General features: G+C 36.9%; 1 protein-coding gene across 1 annotated transcript in view; it reads left to right on the top strand.

The window, feature by feature from the left end:
* Positions 1–15,416, top strand: part of TAOK1 (TAO kinase 1) — a 139,244-nt gene that overhangs the window by 56,737 nt on the left and 67,091 nt on the right. The gene's annotated exons all lie outside the window — the stretch shown is intronic.

Here is a 15,416-nt window from a genome sequence, read left to right as displayed (position 1 = left end):
GTAAAGTCCCATACAGAGTCAATTTTAGTGTTGTAGAATTTAAGATTATTATTTGGATATGTACCAGTCTTTTCTTCGTGTGTGTGTATTTTATGCTAAAAAAAAATCATCAAATTTGCCATTTTAACCATTTTTTTTATTTTAATTTTTTATTTATTTATTTTTTTGGTGAGGAAGATCAGCCCTGTGCTAATATCTGCCAATCCTCTTTTTTTGCTGAGGAAGACTGGCCCTGGGCTAACATCCGTGCCCATCTTCCTCCACTTTATATGGGACGCTGCCGCAGCATGGCTTGCCAAGTGATGCGTCAGTGTGCACCCGGGATCCGAACTGGCAAACCCCGGGCCGCCGCAGCGGAGCACGCGCACTTAACTGTTTGCGCCACCGGGCCAGCCCCCATTTTAACTATTTTTAAATGCACAGTTTGTGGCATTAATTACACTCACAATGTTGTACAACCATTACCACTATCTATCACCCCAACAGAAACTCTGTATCCGTTAGCAATAACTCCTCATTTCCCCCTCCACCCAGCTCCTGGTAACCTCTTATTTACTTTTTGTGTCTACGTATTTGCCTATTCTAGATATTTCATATAAATGGAATCATACAATATTTTCCTTTCATGTATAGCTTATATTACTTAGTATAACGTAAAGCGTAATCACTTCGCAGGTCATCCATGTTGTAGCGTGTTTCAGTATTTCATTCCTTTTTATAGCCGAGTAATATTTCATTGTATGTATATGCCATGGTTTGTTTATCCATTCGTCTATTGTTGGACACTAGATTGTGTTCACTTTTTGGCTATTGTGAATAAATGCTACAATGAACATTGGCATACAAATATCTGTTTGAGTCCCTGTTTTCAAATTTGGGTATGTACCTAGGAGTGAAAATACTGGATCACATGGTAATTCTATGTTTCACTTTTTGAGTAACTGCCAAATTGCAGCATACTGGCTGCACCATTTCCATTCCCACCAGCAATGTACTAGAGTTCCAGTTACTCCAAATCCTTGCCAACGCCTGTTATTTTGATTGTAATCATCCTACTAGGTTTGTACTAGATCTAATAGACACATTTTTGGCAGTACAGTCATGCACTACATGACAACTTTTTGGTCAAAGACAGACTGCATATACAATAGTGGTCCCATAACATTAGTACCATATAGCCTAGGTGTGTAGTAGACTATACCATCTAGGTTTGCGTAAGTATACTCTTTGATGTTTGCACAAAGACAAGATCGCCTAACGACACATTTCTCAGAATGTATCCCCATCGTTAAGTGGCACATGACTATTTCCTTCCTTCTGCTAGCTTTAGGCTTAGTTTGTTCTTCTTTTTCTAATTCCTTAAGTTGTAAAGTTAGGTTGTTAATTTGAGATCTTGCTTGTTTTTTAATGTAAGTATTTATAGCTATAAATTTCTTCCTGAGCACCACTTTCACTTGGTTCCATAAGTTTTGATATGTTGTATTTTTGTTTTCCTTCATCTCTATTTCTAATTACCCCTGTGATTTCTTTGATTCATTGGTTGTTGAAAAGTGTGTGGTTTAATTTCCACAATTTTGTGAATTTTCCAGTTTTCCTTTTTTGTTATTGATTTCTAACTTCATCTCATTGTGGTCAAAGAAGATTCTTTGTATGATATCTATCTTTTAAAATCTGTTGATACTTGATTTGTGACCTAACATTTGCTCTTTCCTGGAAAATGTCCCATGTGTGCTTGAGAACAATGTATATTCTGTTGTTGGGTAGAGTGTTCTGTATGTGTCTATTAGATCTAGTTGGTTTATTGTATTAAGTCTTCTACTTTATTACTTATCCCTGTCTGATTGGTGTCTCCATTATTATGCATCGGAAATAGAAGTCTCTGATATTGTAGAATTTATATCTCCCTTCAATTCCATCAATTTTTGCTTTATATATTTTGATGATCTATCATTAGGTGTGTAAATGTTTATCATTGTTATATCTTCTTGCTGTATTGAACCTTTATTAATATATAATGTCCTTCTTTGTTTCTTGTAACCTTTTGTGATTTAAAGTTTTTTGATATACAAGTCTTTTTGTGGACCAAATTTTTCATTTCTCTTAATTAAATACCTGGGATGGAATTGTTGGATCTTAGAACAGGTGTGTATTTAGTTTTATAACCAATTGTCAGACTTTTTTTCATTAAGATGTAGAAATTTTACGCTCCCATCAACAGTGTGTGAGAATTCTGTTTGCTCCATATCCTCTCTCACATTAGGTGTTGACAGTCATTTTAATTTGAGTCGTTCTGGTGGGTGTGTAATGGTATTTCAATGAGGTTTTAATGTATATTTCCCTGATGACTGGTGATGTTGAGCACTTTTTCACAGACTTAATGGTCATTCACATATCTCTGGGAACTGTCTGTTTAAATGTTTTGTCAATTTTTTAAAAATTGGGTTGCTTTTCTTTTTTTGAGTTGTAGGAGTTCTTTGTATACCCTGGATGCTTGTCAGTATGCGTTTTGTGAATATTTTCTGCCAATGTGTGCACGGGAAAATTAGATATATTCTGCAGTTTGTTGGGTGTAATGATCTATGTATGTCAGGTAGGTAATGTTCATTGATTATATTCTTCAGATGTTTTACATCCTTTCTGATTTCATTTGTTTGTTTTTGGTCTACATGTTCTATCAGTAACTGAAAGAGGTATTTAAAAATCTCCACTGATGATGGGTGCTGGCCTGGCCCTGGGGTAGTGGTTAAGTTCGTGCCCTCTGCTTCAGTGGCTCGGGATTCGCAGGTTTGGATCCTAGGCGCAGACCTGTACACCACTCATCAAGCCATGCTGTGGAGGCGTCCCACATACAAAGTAGAGGAAGAATGGCATGGATGTTAGCTCAGGGACAATCTTCCTCAAGCAAAAAGGGGAGGATTAGCAGCAGATGTTAGCTCAGGGCCAATCTTCCTCACACACACGCACACACAAAAACAAAAAAACCCAAAAATTCCACTGATTATGGATTGATCCTTTTTTCCTTTTAGTTTTGTCTGTACTTTATGCATTTCTAAGTTACGTTACTAGAAATATACAAATTTAGGATTATTGTATCTTCATGTTGAATTGTTCCTTTATCATTGCAAAATTTCACTCTTTATCTTTCTTGCTTTAAAATCTACTTTGATGTTACTCAGGCAGCTTTCTTTGGCTAATGCTTACTTCGTATCTCTTTTTCCATTCTTTTTCGTTTATTTTTTCTGGAGCATTATATCTGAAGTGTTTCTCATCGTTGTTGTTGTTTTCCCCAGGATATTTTTCCACCTTTATTTTGATATAATTGACATACAACATTATATAAGTTTAAGGTGTGCAATGTTTTTTTTTTTTATAATTTTATTTATTTATTTATTTTTTCCCCCAAAGCCCCAGCAGATAGTTGCATGTCATAGTTGCACATCCTTCTACTTGCTGTATGTGGGACGCGGCCTCAGCATGGCAGGAGAAGCGGTACGTCGGTGCGCGCCCGGGATCCGAACCCGGGCCGCCAGCAGCGGAGCGCACGCACTTAACCGCTACGCCACCAGGCGGGCCCTGCAATGTTTTGATTTGATACATTTTTAGATTGCAAAATGATTACCACTATATCATTAGCTAACACCTCCATCCCCTCACATAATTACCATTTCCTTTTTATAGTGAGAACATTTAAGATCTACTGTTTTAGTGACTTGCAAGTATATAATACAGTATTAACTGTAATCACCATGCTGCTCATTAGATTTCCAGAACTTGATAATCTTGTAACTGGAAGTTTGTACCCTTTGATCAGTATCTCCCCATTCCTCCCACCCCCCAGTTCCTGGTAACCACGACTGTACTCTCTGTTTCTCTGAGTTCAACTTTTTTAGATTCTACATATAAGTGATAACATACAGTATTTGTCTTTCTTTTGTCTTTTGCAGGGAATGATTTGCCCTGAGCTAACATCTGTTGCCAATCTTCCCCCCCCACTTCTTCTTCTCCCCAAAGCCCCAGTGCATGGTTGTATATCCTAGTTGTAAGTCCTTCTAGTTCTTCTATGTGAGCCCCTGCCACATCGTGGCAACTGACGGGTGGTGTGGTTCCATGACTGGGAAATGAACCTGGGTTACCGAGGCGGAGAGTGTGAAACTTTAACCACTAGACCATCAGGGCTGGCTTTGTCTTTCTTTTTCTGACTTATTTCACGTAGCATAATGCCTTTAAGTTTCATCCAAGTTGTTGTAAATGGCAGGATTTCCTTCTTTTTCATGGCTGAATAATATTCCATTTTATGTACGTGTATGTGTGTGTGTATACACACACCACGTCTTCCTTATGCATTCATCCTTTGACAGACACTTCAGTGTATGGTTATCTCCATATCTTGGCTATTGTGAATAATGCTGCAGTGAACATGGAGGTGCAGATATCTCTTTGAGATCCTGATTTCAATTGCTTTGGATATACACCCAAAAGTGGGGTTGCTGGATCATACGGTTGTTCTATTTTTAATTTTTTGAGGAACCTCCTTACTGTTTTCTTTAATGGCTATACCAGTTTACATTCCCACCAACAGGGCACAAAGGTTCCCTTTTCTGCACAGCCTTGCCAACACTTATCCCTTGTCTTTTTGTTAAGAGACATTCTAACTGATGTGAGGTGCTATCACATTGTGGTTTTGGTTTGCATTTCCCTGAGGATTAGTGATGTTGGGTACCTTTTCATGTACCTGTTGGCCATCTATATGTCTTCTTTGGAAAAATGTCTGTTCAGGGCCTCTGCCCATTTTTTAATCAGGTTTTTTTTTTGGTATTGAATTATATAAGTTCTTTATATATTTTGGATGTTAACCCCTTATCAGACATATGATTTGCAAATATTTCTCTCATTCCTTAGATTGCCTTTTCATTTTTTTGATTGTTTCTTTGGCTGTGCAGAAGTTTTTTAATTTGATGTAGTCCCACTTATTTACTTTTGCTTTTGTTACTTGTGCTTTTGGTGTTATATCCAGAAAATCGCTGCCAAGATCAATGTCAAGGAGCTTTTTCTCTGTCTCATCTTTGTTTTAATTGGAGTGTTTTGCTTATTTATACTTGCTGCAATTACTAAAATAGTTGGGCATAAGCCTATTTTCTCCTATTTGATTTGTTTATCCTATCTGTTCTTCCTTTGTTCTTGTCCTTGCCATCTTTAGCGTTGTTTATTGTTATTTTTTGTTTTAAAATATAGATTTTATTGTTATTAGTTATAGGGAGGCCAAACAGATCAGATAACAACTGTCATTGGGAAGATAGTTTGTTATACTCACAGATGCCAAGAGAAGGGGGCACACCATGCCAGAGGGGACCACGTGGGGAAGCACTGGTGTCAGTGAGGAGGCAGAGTATGCAAGGGAAAAACGTGGGCAAGAGGCTTCGCTCTGGTTTCTGTGGGAAGAAATAGGGGAGGCAGGGTAAGCAAGTTTGGGATTAGCTAGTTGAAATAATTTCAGCTGGTTTGGAGTATAGGGGCTGTCCCTAGTTGTCTGGTACTTGGCCCTGTGGTGATTAGAGCAGGGGATAGAGGGCTCAGAGTGTGAGGTCATTGGAGATTTGGGCTCTAGATGGGTGGCTTGTATATGAAAGATGTCCTTTTTGCTATCTCCAGGAATTAGCTAAATCTGGGAGTGGCAGTCCCTACCTGTTATCAATTCCCCAGATGCCAAAGTATCAAATTACAGCAAATAAAAAGACTTGATTAATATATTTTTTCCTATATGAACCTTTTGGTTATGCATTCTTTTATTATTTTTCAGTTGTTACCCTAGAGATTATAATATATATTCTTGACTTATTATAGTTAAATTAGCACTTTTATTACCATTTCTCAAACAATATAAAAACCTTACAGTATTTCAACTGTCTTTCTCCTGTTCTTTGTGGAATTTTTCTCATATATTTTCTTCTAAAATGTCCATTTGCTTCCCTTTTTGTTTGTTTGTTTAAGTCTCTGGTAACCCCCATATTTGAATTTCTGTTGGGTGTATTTATGTTTCCAATTTTTTCCTTTTCAATATTTGGTCCACTTTTTTAGCATGCCTTATGAGTTTTGATTGGTTGCTCTTCATTATAGAGGAGAATGTGTAGATGTTTTGGATGATGTTACTTTTGCTCCAAGACCAGTGACATTGTCTTTTGGCAAGCTGATAGTGTACTGGTGGAATCACCTTGAGGCTTGGTTTTAGGCTTTGTTAGGGTTAGTTGATGTCAGTTTTGCCCTTAATACTGGACCTCGGCCCTTACTCTTAAAACATGGCTCTTCTGGGATCCCAACTGAATGTCTGGGGTGTTTATCAAGGCTCAATCATTTTGGTGGGGTTTGAGTTCCAACCTCCATCTCTCCAGCGCTTCTTCTCTTCTGAAAGTTCTGCTTATCTCTTTAGTCCTCCAGCTGCTATTTTCTCCTGGATTTCTGGGAGTCTTATCATGCAGATACATACTTAGGAGTTGACTACTTGAGGAGAATTTGCAGTTTTTTGAGCTGCTGCTTCTCTTTTTCTCTTCTTCTTTTGAGAAGCTTTCTCTTCTGAGATTGTGCTTTTTAAGTCCCAGATGCTTTGGAAGCTCTGGTCTCTGGCCTTTGTCTCCTCAGCCTAGCATCCTTCTTGGCTCTGTTTTCCTATAGCACAAGTTCAGGGATGAAGCTGGAGTAAATTTACAGCTCTCTTTGTATACTATTCTTCTCTCAAAGATTCTATTCTCTAAAGCTTTGCCTGCATGTGTTGCTCTCCAGTAGTATCATACAATTGTTTTACATATATTGCCTGCTTTTACGGTTATTTTGGGCTTCAGAGAAAGTCTAACACAGGGATCATGGCAAGAATTAGTACTGAAATTTCCCTTGGTTGATATTATTTGTACTTGCATGGGCTTTTCATATATCCTTCTGTTAAAGATAATATGTTTTTTTGAGAAATTGATCTTCCGTTGTTAATATTAAAAAGTATAGAATTTCACTAGGTTTTTTCTGTTCTTTAGATCTGCCTGTATGATCTGTCCAGTGGGGGAAGTAATTTTATTGTCCTTTTCCTTTCGTTAAAGGGACTGAATTAAATCGTATATTGGCAAAATATCAGTGATTTAAAAATTTTAAATAAAGCTGTAAAATTGCATTATCCCAAATCCAGAACTTGTCAGTAGTCTTTATTGAAGTATATGACTGAAGTGGCTATGTTTTGAATTGAGGTTGTAGTGGGAACTGAGAAAGGTAAAAAAGAAAGACAAGCAAGGACTCTTGAAGAGAGGCTCCTACGCTATACTGAGAAATGTGGGCTTTATTCTGAAGTCTTGAAGTAGCCACTGAAGTGCAACAGAAATATATTTCCATTTATGATATAGAAAGTTTATTCTTGTGGCAGTGTGGAGGAAAGATTGGCATGTGTCAAAGGTCAAAGATCAAAGAAAGGAGGCTGATTATGTAGCTTTTGTAATAATTTAGGAAAGAAATACTGAGAGCTTAAACTAGATCGTGGCAATGAAGATGGAGAGGTGAATACACATTTTAGAGTTAAAGTTTCTTTTTTTTTTTTTTCGTGAGGAAGACTAGCCCTGAGCTGACATCCATGCTAATCCTCCTCTTTTTGCTGATTAAAGTTTAATTGGTAGACTCGAGAGAACTTGTTTTCTGACAAGATAAGAGGGCGCACATTGTAGTGCCTCAACTGTGGAAGAAAATTATTGGGGAGGGAAGTGATTCTCTAGTATTTGGACCTCCTTATGAAATAGTTTCTGTGGTTGTCCCACCCAGGCTGAATTGTTTCAGAGAGCCGTGGTTGAGAGAGAAAGTCTCATAGTCCCAGAAATAAGGATCCAATAGGGGCAATGAAAGCAAGTTGGTCTAAGCTAGATATCAGGAGCTGACTTAAGCTTAACCCATGGGTAAGTACAATGTATGATCCTGGATTGGAAAAAAAAATTCCATAAAGGACATTACTAAGGTAATTGGTGAAATTTGAATATGGACTCTATATACGCTGGATAATAGTATTATATCAATGCTAAATTTCCTAAATTTGGTAATTGTACTGTGGTTATTCAAGAGAATGTTCGTATTCTCAGGAGATATATGAAGAAGTACTTTGGAACCAAGGGTGAGATCCAGCCTGTGGGCCAGATCCAGCCTGTGAATTATTTTTGCTCAGCTTCCAGACTAAGAATGGTTGCTACATTAAAAAAAAGAAGAAGGGGCTGGCCTGGTGGTTTTATGGTTAAGTTCATGCAGTCTGCTTTGGGGGCCTGGGGTTTGTGGGTTTGGATCCCAGGTGTGAACATACACACCACTCATCAAGCCATGCTGTGGCGGCATCCCACGTACAAAAAAAATAGAGAAAGATTGGCACAGATGTTAGCTCAGAGCCAGTCTTCCTCACCAAAAAAAAAAGAAGAAGAAGAAGAATATGCAACAGAGCAAGAAGAAGAATGTGTATTTGGCCCACAAAGCCTAAAATATTTAATATCTTGCTCTTTATAGAAAAAGTGCCAACTTCTGACCCAGTAGAAGGCATAACAGAGGTTCACTGTGCTATACCAACTTTACTTATTTTTGACAGATTTGTATAGTAAAATGAAGGAGGGAAACCAAAAAAAAGATGACTTAGGAAGTCAGGAAACCTAGGTTCAGTTTAGGACAACCCCAGGAATCATTGCATGAAAGCATAGAGGAGTCAGGTAACTGCTCAGAGCAGGTGTTTTCTGTTAATTTTCTTGATATCAGGAAACATGTACCATGTAGACGAGCAAAGTTTGAATGTAGCCCAGAATTGAATATTTTTGCAGTAATTCCATTTCTAGGTCACTAACCTTCATATTTTGTGGTATAGATAAACCTGTGTGTATATATGCGTTGCATATCTGAGGGTGTGCGCTTGAGCGTGTGCTTCTGTTTTTATGTTTCCTCTCACCCCCACCCCACGACAGGGATGAATGTGCAGTGTTAATCTATAGACTATATAGAGGAAGGACCTTCTCCTCAAATTTTTTAGGTGATTAAAAGTAGTTCTTATAACATATCTTTGATTGTCATTAATTGGCAGTAGGGATCACCTTAAGTTTAAAAATACTCTAATTGAGCCAGCTCTGCTGGCTGTCTCACCAGGCAATCTAATCAAGGACTGGTATCATAATAAGTATTTGAAACCAAACTAGAGAGTCAGATGTCCAAAAGGACCACTGTATCTAGATTGCCAGGAAGATAAACATTGTCTTTTAGTTTCCAATATACCTTAAATAGAACCAACATGATGTCAGTAGATGGTCCATAGAACACTGGCTTATGAACCAGGTAGCTTGCTAACAAATGTGGCAGACCACGTATGATCCCAGTGAAGTTATTTATTCACTTTATGCAAGTTTTTTCTCTTCATTTTTAAAAATGAGATGTCATATTTACCTCTTGTTTCCTAGTGTAAGATTTTACTAATCTGCATTCTTTCAGAAGATGGGCAAGTTTTATATTTTCAAAGGTTACAGCAAATTGTTTAATGTTATAAGAGAAAGATATAAATACACAAAAGATATATAGAGGGGCCGGCCCCGTGGCGCAAGCAGTTAAGTGCGCGTGCTCCGCTGTGGTGGCCCGGGGTTCGCCAATTCGGATTCCAGGCGTGCACCGACGCACCGCTTGTCGAGCCATGCTGTGGCGGCATCCCATATAAAGTGGAGGAAGATGGGCATGGATGTTAGCCCAGGGCCAGTTTTCCTCAGCAAAAAGAGGAGGATTGGCAGATGTTAGCTCAGGGCCCATCTTCCTCACAAAAAAAAAAAAGAAAGAAAGAGATATAGAAAGACCATTTACAATAATTAATGTGGTGATTTCAGATCTTTTTTTTTTTTTTTTTTTTTGCTGAGAAAGATTGGCCCTGAGCTAACATCTGTTGCCAATCTTCCTCTTTTTGCTGAGGAGGATTGGCCCTGAGCTAAAGTTTGTGCCCATCCTCCTGGGTTTTGTATGTGGGATGCCACTACAGCATGGCTTGATGAGTGGTGCGTAGGTCTGCGCCCAGGATCCAAACCTGCGAACCCTGGACCACTGAAGCTTAGCGCGTGAACTTAACCACTATGCCACCAGGCCAGCCCCTCAGATCATTCTTATTAGTTCATTAAAATAGCTCCCAGGGCCAGCCTCGTGGCTTAGTGGTTAAGTGCGCGCGCTCCGCTACTGGTGGCCCAGGTTCAGATCCCGGGCGTGCATTGGCACACCGCTTGTCTGGCCATGCTGAGGCCGCATCCCACATACAGCAACTAGAAGGATGTGCAACTATGACATACAACTATCTACTGGGGCTTTGGGGAAAAAACAAAAGGAGGAGGATTGGCAATAGATGTTAGCTCAGAGCCGGTCTTCCTCAGCAAAAAGAGGAGGATTAGCATGGATGTTAGCTCAGGGCTGACCTTCCTCACCAAAAAAAAAAAAAAAGCTCCCAAATGGATCTTCACAGACAGTTTTCCTGGTTGGAAACAAAATGACTGGTTGTATATATTTTCTTTTAATTACTCCTTTTTTGCTCTGAACAGCATCAAGTTTGTCTTTTAGATTTACAGCCAATTTTTTTCTTTACTCTTTTACTTTCAGGCAGTGACAACAGATGACATATAGTATTGTGTTCTTCTTTAATTACTCATAACTCATTTAATTGTGTTCTCCATAGTATTTTATTATGTATACAAACACTTTTTAAAACTTTTCTTTTCTGACTGTCTTATTCACTACCAGAAGAATATCCCATCCTCTTTTTAGTTCATTTGTTAATATTAATCACTTCAAGGAAAATGTAGAAATCATGTACTCCTGTCTGTATCCTTCATGCTATTTTGTCATATGTATTACATCTACAAACATTATAAGCCCAAAATTCAGCGTCATAATGTTTGCTTTAAACATTCATGTATTTTACAGAATCTAAGAGAAGAAATCGTTTTTAAATTTATCCACGTATTTACTGTATTACACACAGCATGATTGTTTACTTTGGAAAAGCCCACACAGTCTACAAATGGACCCCCAAAAATGTAGGTGATTTTAGCAAGGTTGCAGGATATAAGATCAGTACACAAAAATCCCTTGTATTTCTTATGTCAGCAGTGAACAACTGGAATGTGTTCTGTTCTACAAGTACTATTTATAGTGCCCCCAAAATGAAGTACTTGAGTATAAATCCCACAAAAAATGCATGATCCATGTGCTGAAAACCAGAAAACACGAATGAAAAAAATCAAAGATCTGAATAAGTGAAGAGAGACGCTGTGTTGATGGATTGGAAGACTACATATTGTTATGCTGTCAGTTATCTCCAGATTGATGTATAGATTCAATGCAATCCCAATCAAAATCCCAGCAGGCTTTTTTTAAATAGATATTGACAAGCGTATTCTAAATTTTTTATGAAAAGGCAAAGGAACTAGAGTAGCTAAAACAATTTTGAAAAAGAGAGCAAGTTAAAGAACTCACACTATCTGATTTCAGAAACTTACTATAAACCTACAGTAACCAAGATAGTATGATATTCTTGAAAGGATGAATATATAAAACAGTTGATATTCTTGAAAGGATGAATATATAAAACAGTCAAACAGAATAGAGTCCAGACATAGACCCATATCCACAGAAATATAGTCAACTGATTTTTTTTTTCCTTTATTTTTTGCGGGGGGAAGAAGATTGGCCCTGGGCTAACATCCATGCTCATCTTCCTCTACTTTGTATGGGACACCACCATAGCATGGCTTGACAAGCGGTGTGTCAGTCCGCACCCAGGATCCAAACTCATGAACCCCAGGCCACCGAAGCGAAGTGCACAAACTTAACCGCTACGCCACCTGGCCAGCCCGATAGTCAACTGATTTTTGACAGAGATGCAAAGACAGTTCAATGGAGAAAGGATAGTCTTTTCAACAAAAGGTGCCAGAGCAACTGGACATCCATATGCATAAAAATAAACTTGAACTCACACCTTATACAAAAATTAATGCAAATGGATCTTAGTGCTAAATGTCAAGCGTAAATACTATAAGGCTTCTAGGATAAAATATAAGAGAAAATCTGTGTTACACTAGATTATGCCAAGAGTTCATAGATAGGACACCAAAAGCATTATCCATAAAAGGCAAAGTTTATAAATTGAACTTTATCAAAATTAAAAGCTTTTGCTCTCTCAAAGATACTGTTAAGAGAATGAAAAGGAAAGCCACACTTAGTGGTTAAGTGTGCGCGCTCTGCTGCTGGCGGGCCGGGGGTCGGAGCCCAGGCGCGAACCGACGCACTGCTTCTCCGGCCATGCTGAGGCCGTGTCCCACATACAGCAACTGGAAGGATGTGCAGCTATGACATACAACTATCTACTGGGGCTTTGGGAGGGAAAAAATAAATAAATAAAATCTTTAAAAAAAAGGAAAGCCACAGACTAGCAGAAAATATTTGCAAGTTACATATCTGACAAAGGATTTGTATCCAGAACATATAAAGAACTCTCAAAACTCAACAGTAAGAAAACAACACAATAAAAACTGAGCAAAAGATCTAAAAAGACACATCACCAAAAAGATATAGTCAATAAAAATATGAAAAGATGTTTAACATCATTAGTGCTTAGAGAAATACAAATTAAGACCATGATGAGATAGCACTACACACCTATTCAAATGGCTTAAAAATAAAGATGAGAAGAAAAGAAATACAAGCAATACGAAGTGCTAGTGAGTATGCAAAACAATTGGAAATCTATTTCATTGCTGGTAGGAATGCAAATGTTCTTGCCACTGTGGAAAACAGTTCGGCAGTTTTTTTATGAAGTTAAACCTACAAAACATACAATTATCATATGACCCAGCATTCCCACTCCTAGACATTAATCCAGGAGAAATGAAAACTTAAGTTCACACACAAACCTATATGTGAATATTTATGGTAGTTTTATTCATTGTTGTCAAAAATTGCAGTATATTTCAATGTGTATGCCAAAAAGAGTGACTTTTACCCAAATTCATTAAATGTTCATTAATGTTCACTGAAAAAAACCAGCTATGATGTGAGAGAAACCCAAATGAATACAGACTCTAACAAATGAACCTAACTGTATTAGAAATTACTAACATAAACAAGGAGGTGGAGAAGAAAAGAACTAATCTCAAGTTATTTTGGAAACAGTGTTTTGGCTGAATACTCTAAGGCTAAAGACAAAAGGAACTCTAGTTTGTTTGTTTGTTTCTTCCAGGGGTAAGGTTTGGCAATTCTGAAACTACTGTATATATATATAGTAGATTTTAATAAATAAGTAAATGTATTGTAGATAATGAGAACCAGTTTTCTTATTGTCCAAGAAAGAAGCTACAAATAAGGAAAGGGGGAAGACTAAAAATACCTACTGGAGTGGAATTGGAGGTATCAATAGGAACTCATCACACACACATACACAGAAATATACATATGTATAAAAAGAATTAAAATTCCTTTTATTAAATGTAGAAGGAGTAAGGGAAATAATTGTTGCAGCCAAGATCTACTGATAGATGCTAAAATTAGTGGGTTACAGTTTGAGGAGAAACAGGATATATGCATAATCTCAAGTGTAACCCTAAAGATATTTATTAATTAAAGTGGGAAAATCAGTGGAGGAACCTGGCAGAGACTACCTTAACCAAGTGATCAGGGTTAATATCACCAATAATAAGACACATTGATATTATGTACCCCCTCTCTCTGACGTGACACACTGACAAGGACATATCATTTCTGTGGTATTCTAAAAGCATAAACTTAATCTAATTATGAGGAAATATCAGACAAACTCAGATTGGAGAACGTTATACAGAATAACCAGTACTCTTCAAACGTATCAAAGTCGTGAAAGACAAGGAAAGATTGAAGAACTGTCGCAGATTGGAGGAGACTAAGGCAACATGATAACCAAATGCAATGTAGGATCCTGGAACAGAAACAAGTTATTATTGGAAAAATTGGTGAAATTCAAATAAAGCCTATAGTTTAGTTAATAGTTAATAATTTTACCAATGTTAATCTCTTAGTTTTGATAATTGTACTCTGTTATGCAAGATGTTAATATTAGGGAAGCTGGCTGAAGGGTATACAGTAACTTCTTGTACTATTTTTGCAACATTTCCATGAATTTAAAATTATTTCAAAGTTAAAAAAAATGTTAAACTCATTAGTAACCAGAATTGGACTTTTTCTAAAAAAGAAAAAAGAAAAGTAAATTTGTTTCTGTAGACTCTTTTTCCTTCAGAAAAATAATATACACTTCATAAATAAAAGGTTCCAGGAAATAAAACTGGTAGTTAAAGGGATATGTTTATTATTTTAAAGAGTGTAATTTTAAAAGTGAGCCAACGAACTGCTACTCTAAAGCAATAAAACTTCTCCAAGAATTCCTTTCTTAATCTGTAGGGAAATACTGCACTCACAATCATTATTTATTCTTCCTATTAAAATTGCTTTTTTTTCCCCTTAAGCAATAAGTATTGTATAGATGTTTAATATTTTGGCAGTGTTATGGATTTAGTCTCTTTTTTTTATGAGCACCTTAGGAATAAAACCATAATTTAAAATAGTTTCTCTAGAGAAAATGTGTTTCAAATTCTTAACAATTTGAACTTTTGGTTTATATCCCATTTGTAAGTCGGAAACAAAAATAATGTAATAAGAACTCCATCTATAATTCACTACTCAAGGACAAGCTACTGTTAACATTTGGGTATATGTCGTTGCAGAATCTTTTTGTGTACACGTGCTGTATGTGTGTGTTTGATGTTGTTCACATTTGTTTCATTTCTGAATTGGACACAAAATGAAGGAAGAGGGACCCAGAAAACAACCTTTTTTCTATATTACAGTTTTGTCTGAGTTTACACTTATCCCTTTCCTCTCCATACACGTTAATGCGGAGAAATATAGAATAAAGGATAAATATGCATAGAATCTTATAAATGGGCCTAATAAAAGAATCCCATTGAGAAAATCCCTGATGTATAGCGATTCAGTGTGTGCTGGTATTATTTTTTAAATTGACTGATTTTATTGAATATAATTTATATATAGGAAATATACAGATATTAAATGTATAGTTTGATGAAATTAGGCAAATTATACCCCCATACAACCAACAATTCAAGGTGATAGTTGTGGTGGGGAATGGAATGGAAGAGATAGAGGACAGAATGATATTTGTTTGAGTACACTTCTTTGGATAATATTTTATATATGTAAAAATTAAAATTAAATCAGTACGTATGGAGGAGTGTCACTGAAACAGCAGACAGGAACGATGAACTGAACTGTATTTCAGACATAACCACATTAGAGGAAAAAAGATAGAATATGAGTAACTGTTGTACACACTGTTTTATTTTTTATTTCTTTATTTT

This window comes from Diceros bicornis, chromosome 18, assembly GCF_020826845.1.
Source record: "Diceros bicornis minor isolate mBicDic1 chromosome 18, mDicBic1.mat.cur, whole genome shotgun sequence".
Lineage (NCBI taxonomy): Eukaryota > Metazoa > Chordata > Mammalia > Perissodactyla > Rhinocerotidae > Diceros > Diceros bicornis.
Note: the sequence above shows the minus strand (reverse complement) of the source record. Positions and strands in the feature narration are given on the sequence as shown.